We start from the raw sequence: 12,531 nt of genomic DNA, 5'->3' as shown, positions 1-12,531 counted from the left end.
CTGCATTGCAGGCAGATTCTTGGTGGTTCAGTCAGTAAAGAATCTGCCTGCAATGCAGGAGACACAGGGTTCCATCTCTGGGTTGGCAAGATCCGCTGGAGGAGGGAATGGCTAACAACTCCAGTATTCTTGCCTGGAGAATTCCATGGACAGAGGAGCCTGGTGGGCTATAGTCCATGTGGTCCAAAGAGTCAGACACAACTGTGTGACTTACACATTTTCACACTTTTTTTTTTTTTTAAACCAACTGAGCCACCACTATGCCATTGACCTGCAAAGTCCCAAATATTCATTATACGGTCTTTCAGAGAGAAGACTTTGTTACTCTTATTACATAATATATTTAGAGAAGCAAACTGGAATGCAGTGTAAATGTCATCTATGCTGCATACTGCTGCTATGTGTGCTTTGGATGGGTGCATTGAGTCCATAGGACCGGAAGGGGATTCAGTCCAGATCACTTAGAACCAGTCAGGTTAAAGACTAAATAATACTTAATATGAAGAGAATAGGGCTTCCCAGGTGGTGCTAGTGGTAAAGAACCTGCCTGTCAATGCAGGAGACAAGAAATGCAGGTTCGATCCCTGTGTAGGGAACATCCCCTGGAGGAGGGCACGGCAACTCACTCCAGTATTTTTGCCTGGAGAATCCCCACAGACAGGGAAGTCTGGTGGGCTGCAATCCATGGGGTTGCAGAAAGGCAGACAGGACTGAAGCGACTTAACACACAACAGGGGAAGAGAATAACAGCAAAATGAGGCATACAGTTATTTTTTTTCAAAGAGCTATGTTTTTAATGTGATTTTATACTGTATTTTTAGCATCTACAAGAAAAAATCTGGTGGGCAATACGACAAAATTTGAGCACTAGGAAACTGATGATGGGATAATTATATCAATGAGGCATATGCTTTTGACATAAAATCAATGGTGATATATGGAATTGTTTGAAGGCTGGTGGTAGAGGCATTTTGGAAAGTGTTTTAACATCTCATTAGTTCAAAGATAACCCTATTTAATTGGAATTTGATGCCAATGGTTTTAAAAACAAAGTAATTACAACATGAATGATGACACCTTAACTAATTTATCTTGAAAAACCAAATGCTAATATTTTAGATGTTAATAAAATTTTTATCAAACAATGATGGTCATAGGGTCTAATAACTGCTTGAGATTTGAAGGCATGGTTGGCTTTGGGAAAACTGTGTACATGTTTGTGCCAGGTTTCCTGTTTGAAAACAAGGGCATAATAACAGTTCTTCATCCATAATCTCATTGGCTGAATTAAATGACTCGTTCCAAGAAAAGCACTTAAATAATAAATTGGTTTTATTGTTTAATTGAAGCATAAATGTGTTGTACTTCAAAACAGAATTCAAGCAAATATTTTCCTGTTTATCACTTTGTTTCAACAATATTTTGAGAGCTAAAAAACTGCTTCTTCTGCAGAGAATATGTGGAGTTTTATAAGCCTCAGTCCTGCATATTTTATCCAGCATGAGATTCAGAGAAAAACTAAGGGAAGAAAGTGGTACCTGAAAATAGATATGGTGTGTTTATTCTTCCTACCTGTTCACCCCATTCTCCTAGCTTTGGCCATGTCTTTATTCTCTGTGGTTTATACAAGATGTAAAATATAGAATAATTTAAAGTAGTAAGAAAAACAAATAAAAGATAAATACAATTCTGTCATTCAGACTTGGACATAGTGCAACTTAAGATGTGATTTTTAATGCTATTTTCTCCTCTTTAAAAATGTAGGCACATATACAAAATACACACTCAACACAAAATTAGACTGATAAGTGAAGTGTTAGTTGTTCAGTCATGTCCAACTCTTTGCCCCTCAGGCTCCTCTGTCCATGGGATTCTTCAGGTAAGAATGAATGCTGAGCGTGTTGCCATAGAATATCCAAACAAACTCCACAATTTTACTTACTTTGGTAAATACTTATATATTCCAGTTCGGATAAACACAGTATAACATTCACAATACTAGTTAGTTATAACTCATGGTATCTATTCACCATAATGAAAGTTTCATTTATAATGAATGGACACATTCATAGAAAATTATGTTGGCACCCTGAAATTTACCTCAAACCACGTGCATTTATAATAATTTAATTGCTATTTTTTTAGATAGAGCAACTTCAATTGTGAAATTATCACTATCCTGTAACATTGGAATACAAGGGTAAATACATAAATAAATAAATTGTATAGATATAAGTCAATGTATAATATTTTCATAAATAGTTGCAAGCTTGTAAACTCTTAGTGTATTACTTTGTTATTGTTTGCATGCTATATTACAGGCCAAAATAATTAATTAAAAAAGGTTATTTCTGTATCTTTATACTGAGTATTCACTGCACTTCTATTACAGGACTGATGTCATGGCATAATTCCTATTTTGTTGTTCATTTCCAAGGCTCAGCATACTATAAACCAATTCTCAGGTTGCATTATGTGGTGATTGATTGAGATCTGAGAGTTTTAGGGGACAAGTTTGTTTATTGGGAAGATACAAAATGAAAATATTATATGATTTGAACTTCATAGTAGAAGTTAGTCATCAAACTGCACAGCTGCTTTTCCTAGCTTTATCCACAAACTAGGAAGAAAAAAAATTGGCTTCAGAGAAGGAGGAGAGAAAGTAAGAAACTGAGATGCTATTTATGAAGCTGAAAACCTCCATGGTGAGGACTTCCTCCCATTTTTAAGACAGAGATTGGGAACACATGTATACCTGTGGCGGATTCATTTTGATATTTGGCAAAACTAATACAATTATGTAAAGTTTAAAAATAAAATAAAATTGGAAGAATAAAAAACAAAAAAATAAATTCCAAAAAAAAAAAAAAGAGAATATGAGGATTGGTATTCCATGTGTTTCTTATAGAAGGTTTTTTGGTTTATTTTGTTTATTTGTTTGTTGTTTTAATATATATGTTTGAATGAATGCAACATGGGTCCTGAAATTTCTGTCTATTTTATTCATAACTCTATCACCTCTACCTAGAACAGTGATTGGCACACAATAGACAGCAAATACGAATACCTTCAAAACTGGCTTCTACCTTTTGATTTAGATGGCTCTTTAGCTCCCTCATTTCATCTGTGTTCTAACTAAAGGAAAGTAGAGAAAATCTCTCTTCCATTCAAAGATGCTGGAATCTCAATATCTTTTCAGTTGCAGTCATCAGTCAGGACTTCGCCCCATGACTATTCTTCCAGTAGAGTGTGAAATGTTATTTATTTGGAGATTAGCTAAAATGTGAAAGTTCTAATACTAACAAAGAAAAAAAAAGGAAATAATTAACATTCCACGCCACAATAATTTTTCTTTTAAAAATTCAGCTATAAAACAAATATTAATCCTATCTTTCTTATGGAGTGGTCACTAAAGGAACTGGGCATGGTTATTTCAAAAGTGTGTGATGAAACAATGTCATTTCGACTTAATCATAAAATATTTAAATAAGTAATATAATTTATTAATAAGTAGCTATTTTCTGTTTTATTTTTATATATAATTCAGAGATACAGTATTTTTTCTAGGAAATCATTATTATAAACACTAAAAAATCATTAAGTCTTCTTGGTTCATTGTATTGCATTCTCATAAAATTTATATTCTTGGAAATGTGAGTGTCTTTGAGGTGATAAATATCTTCCAAATGCTAAAAACCTTAAACTCTCCTATTTTTTCATCAAAGAAATCTGTGATAAAATTAATTATTTGAAGGTACTTGACTAAATTCCATACAATATAAATGATAAAAGGAAAATAGTAAATGTAAAATAGATTAGTCAAGAATTAAGAGACACAGTAGGAGGGATGAACTAATAGTTTGGGATTAACCAATCCACACTATTACATATCAGATCAGATCAGATCAGATCAGTCGTTCAGTCGTTCTGACTCTTTGCATATAAAATAGGTAAAAAATAAGGACCAACTGTATAGCAAGGGAATGACATTCAATATCTTATAATAACTTTTTATGGAAAAGCATCTGAAAAAACAGATATAATTCGAAAAAGAATCACTTTGCTATATACCTGAAAGTAACAGAACATTGTAAATCAACTATACTTCAGATTAAAAAAGAATTGAGTGTGTGTGTGTGTGTGTGTGTGTGTATATATATATATATAAAGCAGTTTGTCTGGAAGGAAATTAAGGCCTGCTCATCAGAACTCTGCAATTTAGAAAAACATTATTTTTGTAGGGGCTTATAATTGTGCATATGCATAAAACATATTTTCCTATTATAAAAAGTCTGTTTTACAACTAAAAGGAAATATTGCTCTGTAGGCAATTTAACAGTTGAGTCTAGTAAATTTAAATAATGAGTCAACTCAACTCAAACAAAATAACTATTAACAAGTTCTACTGAAGTGAAGAGATCAAATAAGGATTCTGGATTTAATGCAATCAGTTAATTTTTACCATACCAAACTTCTTTACTATACACCAATAGAGAAAAGTGGTGAAATATAATGCTGATTTGTGGAATTTGCAATTTTATAGAATTTAGAAAAAGATATACTTGGGATATATCTCATGATATAAATAAAGACAGAAAAGAAAGTTTACAGAGTAGGGCTGAACAGACAGTGAAAAAATACACACAAGAGGAAAAGCCACCTAATTAAAATAACAATGAGTGATGAGACTGTCAATACATGCTAGTTTTTCATAAATTCTTTTCTGCATTAGGAATTCTTATTCCAGAATTTTAATTGCTTTCTATTTTTATAATAATTGAAAACATTTAAATAAGTTTGCAGCATGCATATTTTAAAGTGACACTGAAATCAGTTCCCTGTATAAGAGTTGTGTGTATTTAAAATATACAATTTCCTATTTATTTATACATACATATATATATATATATCTGAATCACTTGCTGTACACCTAAAACTAACACAACATTGTATATCAACTGTACTTCAATAATTTTTTTAAAGTGGAAAATAGAATTAAAAAATCTTTTCAAAGACAAAGAGAAAATTTTTTATATACTAGGAGAAAATGTGATCCCCAAAACTGAGGCGGTTTAGGTAATGAACAAGGACACTCTTGACAGTTTTGCTGAAATAACCAGTGCTGATTGGGTCTGTCCCCGGCTAAGATATAAAGTCACCTTCATTTTATTCTAGTCTTCATGTTTTCTCTTTGGAAAATTTTCCTAAAGTAACAATCTTGTTCTTCTATAGACAGAAGTCAAAGGCGAGTGAGATTCTTCTAGACGTGAAACTCTTCTAGGCCTTATTTGGTCACTGGCAAATCTGTAATGAGCATATATATATACCCTGCCCACCTTTTGCCCATGGTAGAAACTCCTGGTAATTTTTCACCTTTGCCAATGATGAGAAAGATAAATCTGCCTAATTTAGGGGTGTCATATTAACTCACTTGTTCACAGTGATATATGTTATAATCTCTAGCTCAAGTTCTTGTGAATAATTAAGTTGACAGTTTTATCTCCCTTTTTTTTTTATCAGCTATTTTCAAATCCCAGTGTGGAATATACAGAGCCTGAGAGAGAGGAGTGATGATATTTACTCTCACTCTGGTATAATCGAATTGCTTATAAATTGACTTTGAACAATATCAGCACTATCTGAAAGCACATCATTACACACAATGCATAATATGTGTGAGAGTAAATATATGCCCCCACTATATATGTATATGTATCAGTTCAGCTCAGTTGCTCTGTCGTGTCTGATTCTTTGTGACCCCAAGGACTGCAGCACACCAGGCTTCCCTGTCCATCACCAACTCCTGGAGCTCACTCATGTCCATCAAGTCAGTGATGCCATCCAACCATCTCATCCTCTGTTGTCTCTTTCTCTTCCTGCCATCAATCTTTCCCAGCATCAGGGTCTTTTCAAATGAGTCAATTCTTCACATCAGTAGTAACAAAGTAAAAATAATCACCAGTAATTTAGTAGTATACTACATTACCTTTAAATATGTCTTAATAGATGCCATAGGTTTATTCCATATACTTTCTTCTTTTAAGGATTCTGCCTCCATACCATGATTTTTCTATATCATAGCATCGGCAAATTGGTGTTTTTTTTTGGAGGGAGGGTCAGAAATTATCTTACTTAAATCTATGAATGTTTCTTACTTCATTAGGTTCTCTCTGCAAGTGTCACAACCTCAGAGAAACCTTCCTCGACTGCTATATAAAAAAATGTCCTGCTTATAAGAGCATCACTTCCTAAACCCTTGACTTTTTTAGTTTTCTATATTACACAAATAATTTTGTGAAGTCATGATATAGTTTATGTGCATTTTTAACCTTCTTTACTACAGAGATCTGTCTTACACTTGCACTGATTTATGCTCAGGGATAAGAAAAGCATCTGGTATATTTTGGATACTTAATGTGTTGAATGAAAAACAGGACTACATGCTGTGGGACAGCTATGGACAGAAATGGAAGTAACACACTACATTTACAAGAGAGAAACTGTACCATGCATGTTTTTGCTTAAATTCAATTTCTTTTTTCTAAATCCAAAATATATTTACTTATTTTTAAAAAATACAGAAGTGATTTAAGAGGCTTGAAACAGTTTTCTGCTTACCAAACAGCTTAATCTTGTGGAGCACATAATTCCATTTCATTATAATGAAGTAACTTGTACCCTAGAAAAGTTAAAGTAACTTCAATTTTTCCTGCTAATGCAAAACTGAACACTACCATAGATAACTTTAGTCTATAGATTTACAGGGAAAACCTAGAGGTTTCCTCCTTAAATAATGTAGAATAGAAATTCAAATAAAAAGATCTTGCAGAAGAGATGAAGATGAGGGCAAGGCTCATTACTGCTATGTAACAGTACATAACTTTTATACAACACTAATAAATTTCAAAGAATGTTCACCTTATATGGGAGGGATTTTGCTTGTTTGTTTGCTTTATTTGTTTTGTTTTCTTTTAACATTCAGTGACATAAATGATTCACTCAATGACTCAGAAATTAAATGGATTGCAACCCAGGTCTTTGGGTCTCTCTCTCCCCATCTTTTATTTTTTTAAACATAAATATTTCCTTCTTCATAAAAATAATTGAGTTCCTATTATACATTGTACCAGATAGAAGTGAGTCTTCACCGAGTTCCTAGTACGGTGTCGGAGACTGGTGTGTAAATGAACGTGGGGTATATGTGAGTGCACGCATGCCAATTTGCTTTGGTTGTGTCTGACTTTTCGCAACCCTATGGACTGTAGTCCACCAGGCTCCTCTGTCTATGGGATTCTCCAGGCATGAACACTGGAGTGGGTTGTCATGCCCTCTTCCAGGGGATCTTTTGGACCCAGGGATCAAACCCATGTCTCTTATGTGTCCTGCATTGGCAGGCAGTGCCTGGTGATGAGCTCACAAATGGAAAACATAGAGTAAAGTGCTGTGGGAGCCATGAGGAGGGAGGACCTAATGCTGACTAGGAAGAAAAGACAGGCGTAATGGGGTGGGTGACATTTGACCTGTGTCCTGAAAGAACTCAAAGGTGTTATCATTAATATTTTGTTTATTTTTACCAGTGAGCATCAATGAGATGATTAAGATAGCATACTTGGATTATAGACTATATTATGGGGAAACTTTTTTCCCTCTCTGAAAAGCTATAAGTAGATGGTTACATCCTTCCACTTCTGTCCATTGATATTTTCTGGCAGTTTCCTTCCCTGGTTGTATTTCATGTAAGATGATTCCATTTCCCAGTGGTTTTTGTTTGCTTGATCACATTCTATGAGTTCATGAAGCCCCTAACTCCTTTCATATATCACATTATCAATTTATTAATTCATTTTTTCAAAAACTTCACTATTCTGAATCATGGGATACAGTGGTGATGATGGCCAAGTCTTTGTTCTAATGGAGTTAAATGTTTCTGCACCCTGGACTCTGCTCAGCCAAGAAGTTCCTCTCTGTTCATGAGACATCTTCTGGACACTTACTCACTCCTGCATTTGTAGCCAGCTGGCAACCTGAGTGGGGTGAAGTGTCCAAGATGGTAATAGTTATCATTAAGAGTGTTTTAACTCGGATATCTGTTAGGACTGGGACTGGGCTGGGCTTCTCTCTCTCCAGCATTCTTTTTTCTTTGGAATCTGTACATGTACCTGACCTTTAATTCTCAAGGAGATCTTCTCTCTCAATATTGCTTTGGCTATCTTTTTGTCTTTTGTGTCTCCATACAAATTTTAAGATTTTTTTAATCTAGTTCTGTTAAAAAAAAAAAGCCATGGTATCTCATTACAGTAAGAGGGGCAGATATTCTTGTGAACTAAATAAATTTAATAATTCATCTCTAAGTCCTTTAGTTCTCCTCAAGAAAAAAAAAAAAAAGGTTAAATGATGGTATGGTTTTATTATGAAAAACAAAATGTGTGCTAATAACTTAGGATGTAGTTAAACTGAAAATGTTATAATAGTAGAACTTCATCTGTATATAATTTGTGGTAAAATAAAGACACTAACAAAATTAAAATGAACTAAACTCAAAAAGAATAGTTGGGATTCAAAAGTCTGCTTTATATCAAGTTCAATTTTACACAAGCACAAGCTGACATCATTGAGTAAAAAAAAGAGCAAAAGATTTTTTAAAGGTTGAGCAGTCATCAGAATAATTTAAATATAATTAATTGCAAGTAAAAAAAGAAAACATTTATCGTATCTTAAGAACTCAAATACAGTCATCAAACAGAATTTTGAGATTATCCTAAACCTTTGTCATGACTGAAACAACAGTGTGAACAAACAGGTAGCAGTAAGTCAAGAAACAAAAATCAATTGATAAGGCAAGGTTGTAATATTTAACACACCATTTTCTAAACTATTAAGGCCAAAGGACATTCCTAATAACTACTGTGGACTAATAACTGACTAATTATAGAACTAGGAACTCTGTATTTAAGCATACACACGTTCCTGTTAAAGAAACTTACTTTAAATTTTACTTGCTAACAACTTAGTATTATTTTTAGCTAAATGATTCTGACAGTAGAGTAAATAAAGAGGGTATAAGAACTGGGATTTGGTTCAGTTCAGTTGTTCGGTCATGCCTGACTCTGTGAACACATGGCTAACAGAACACCAGGCTTCCCTGTCCATCACCAACTCTGGGATCTTGCCCAAACTCACGTCCATCTAATCTGTGGTACCATGCAACCATCACATCCTCTCTCGTCCCCTCTCCTCCTTCCTTCAGTCTTTACCATCATCAGGGTCTTTTCTAATGAGTCAGTGCTTCACACTAGGTGGCCAAAGTATTGCTGTTTCATCTTAAGGATCAGTCCTTCCAATGAATATTAGGACTGATTTCCTTCAGGATTGACTGGTTTGACCTCCTTGCAGACCAAGAGACTCTCAAGAATCTTCTCCAACACCACTGTTCAAAAGCATCAATTCTTTGGCACTCAGCCTTCTTTATGGTCCAACTCTCACATCTATACATGACCACTGGAAAATCCATAGCTTTGACTGTATGGACCTTTGTCAGCAAAGTGATGCCTCTGCTTTTTAATATGCTTTCTAGTTTTGTCATAGCTTTTCTTCCAAGGAGCACAGGCCTTTTAATTTTGTGGCTCCAGTTGTTACCTGCAGTGATTTTGGAGCCCAAGGAAATAAGGTCTGTCACTGTTTCCATTGTTTCCCCATCTTTTTGTCATGAAGTGAAGGAACCGGATACCATGATCTTCGTTTTTTGAATGTTGAGTTTTAAACCAGCTTTTTCACTCTCATCTTTCAATTTCACCACCAGGGTCTTTAGCTCCTCTTCACTTTCTGCTGTAAGGGTGGTGTCATCTGCTTTAGAACATATCTGATATACTTTAATCTTAGTACAGCAGTAGCTCTACAAAAGCAACCTTCATATTCAGTTAAAGCAGTTATGCTCTCAGGCCATGGGCTTCTGTTCAGTCTCTCTCATGTCTGACTCTGCAACCCCATGGACTGTGGCCCACCAGACTCCTCTGTCCATAGGATTTCTAAGGCAAGGATACTGGAGTGGGTTGCCATTTCCTTTTCAGGGGATCTTTTGGACCCAGGGATCAAATCCACATCTCCTGCATTTGGCAAGCAGATTCTTTACTACTGAGCCACTTGGGAAGCCCTCCTCAGGAGGAGGACAGACTATAAAATGGGATACATAAGCAAGCCCTCTAGATATTTTGTGCTTATAGGTATTTATTCCTCATAGAGTCACTATTTGAATTACCTAAATGGGAAATTTCAGTGATTTTTTTCAAACAAATTTTACTCTAGGCTGACTAGCGAAAAATGACACCCAAGAGGAGAAAAGCTATGATTTCTTGTTTTTTAAAAACTCAGAATTTACTAACATAATTATCAGTGAAAGGCACAGCATATCTTTTTCTGTAGAAAACATGAAAAATGTAGTTCCATTTGTTATGTATAATCTAAGGAATGATACATAAAAATGTCAGTAGTCACCCTTTTGACACTAAAGCAGAATCGTATAATAGTTATTATTTTAACCTTTTCCTTTGGGATTGACTTTTTAATGTTTGGTCTGCCTTCTCACATGTAAGTAACCCTGATAAAAGCAAATTTAAAATATAAAAAGGTCACTATCATATTGTGCTCATTTGTGCTATATTGGTCATTTAAAGGTATAATATTTCAACCTGATAACTGAAATTGTAAAAAGGAATTTAAAATGTTATTAATCTATTTCTGTAACAAAGCACAAAGAAGAAAAAATAATATATATTTATTAATACATGTAGTCCTATGTCTTTTACTATGTAGAATTAGAATGTTATTTTTATTGATATAAAGAAGCAAATTCTAATAAAATATATTTTAAAAAACCTAAATAGCATTAATGAAAACTCCTAAAGACTACCCATATTGTAACTTCTCCATATATATAACATATAATATATACATGACATATCCTCAGAGTAAGATTTGTATTACTGTATGATGAAATTAGTCCTTTTAATTTACTATGTTAATAATGTATTAAATACTAATTTTAATTTTTTGTAAGGGATATAGTGCTAAATAAATTATTTTTCATTTCAATTTGTATTTAGCAAATTCAGTTTAGTCTAAGAGCTTATATATATAAAATTAAGATCATCAAATAAATTATTTTTCCATGATTTTTAATTATTTTCAATGACTAGTTTCTATTTCACCTCTTTTATTAACCTATGCAGGAATATAAGAATCAAACAACAGTAGATTTTGAGACTATCATTACTTAGTTTCAGTTCAGAAGAGATCATCACTTTAGCTCCAGGTGTTTACTTTATATCACCGAGAGTTCTGCATAGTGCGGTGAATCATCAAAATTCATGGATTATGCAGTTGTGAATTCTATTCGCTAAACTTTATTTGTAACCCCAAATCTTTTTTTGGCCATGCATGGACATGTGCATCCCCAGATGAGATCAAACAAGCCAAGATTACCCCTTCTTATTTCAGATCTTACAAGTGCCCACAAGATCTATTTAATGCCACATATTTTTGTGTCTTATGGTATGTGTGAGTGTGCAGTTTTGCTAATCAAAATGGTCACAAAGTGTAGTACTGAAATGCTGCCAAGCCAAAGAAGACTATGTCATGCTTATGAAGAAAATGTCTGTTAGATAAGCATACAGTGTTGGTAGCCATGGGCTAAATGTTACTGAATCAAATATATGGAAGTCTACACTTGGGTTTCCCAGGTGGCTTAGTGGTAAAGAATCTGTCTGCCAATGTAGGAGATGCAGGTTTAATCCCTGGGTGAGGAAGATTTTCCAGAGAAGGAAATGGCAACTCATGAACAGTATGTTTGCTCGGGAAATCCCATGGATAAAGGAGCCTGGGGTCACAAGAGTCAGACACAACTTAGCAACTAAGCAACAACAGCAATAATACCCTAATATGTTTCCAAACCTCTAGTTTTGAAAAGTAATTAAACAAAGAGGTCACTAGACTTAGGTAATTTTCACAGGCAAACCTAAGCAACAATCAGTGCACTCAAATTGAAGAAAATGAAACTTCAGAACCACCTATTTCACTAGCTAACTAGGCTTTCCATATAAGTCAACTGCTTGAACTATGCCCAATCAGATACTATCTTTGCTTTGCTTCCACATCTTGTCTAAAAAACCCCTCCCCCTAGTTCCTGTGGTAGAGGACTCCTAACCATTGTGGCTTTGGTGCTACCAGATTCAAACCAATATACACCCAAATAAATACTTGGAAATTTTAAGTTTGCCTCAGTTCACCTTCCAACAAGTCTTTTCCATTAAAATCTTTCCTCAAAGAGCTTTCAGAAGAATCTATCTTGAATACATATCTGACAATGTCACTTTCTTGTTTAAATTCTTTGAGTGAGTCCCCATTACCTCTATGCTGCTGCTGCTGCTAAGTTGCTTCAGTCCTGTCCGACTCTGTGTGACCCCATAGACGGCAGCCCACCAGGCTCCTCCATCCCTGAGATTCTCCAGGCAAGAACACTGGAGTGGGTTGCCATGT

Source organism: Bos mutus, chromosome 12 (assembly GCF_027580195.1).
Source record: "Bos mutus isolate GX-2022 chromosome 12, NWIPB_WYAK_1.1, whole genome shotgun sequence".
Classification (NCBI taxonomy): domain Eukaryota; kingdom Metazoa; phylum Chordata; class Mammalia; order Artiodactyla; family Bovidae; genus Bos; species Bos mutus.
This window is presented reverse-complemented; position numbering follows the sequence as displayed.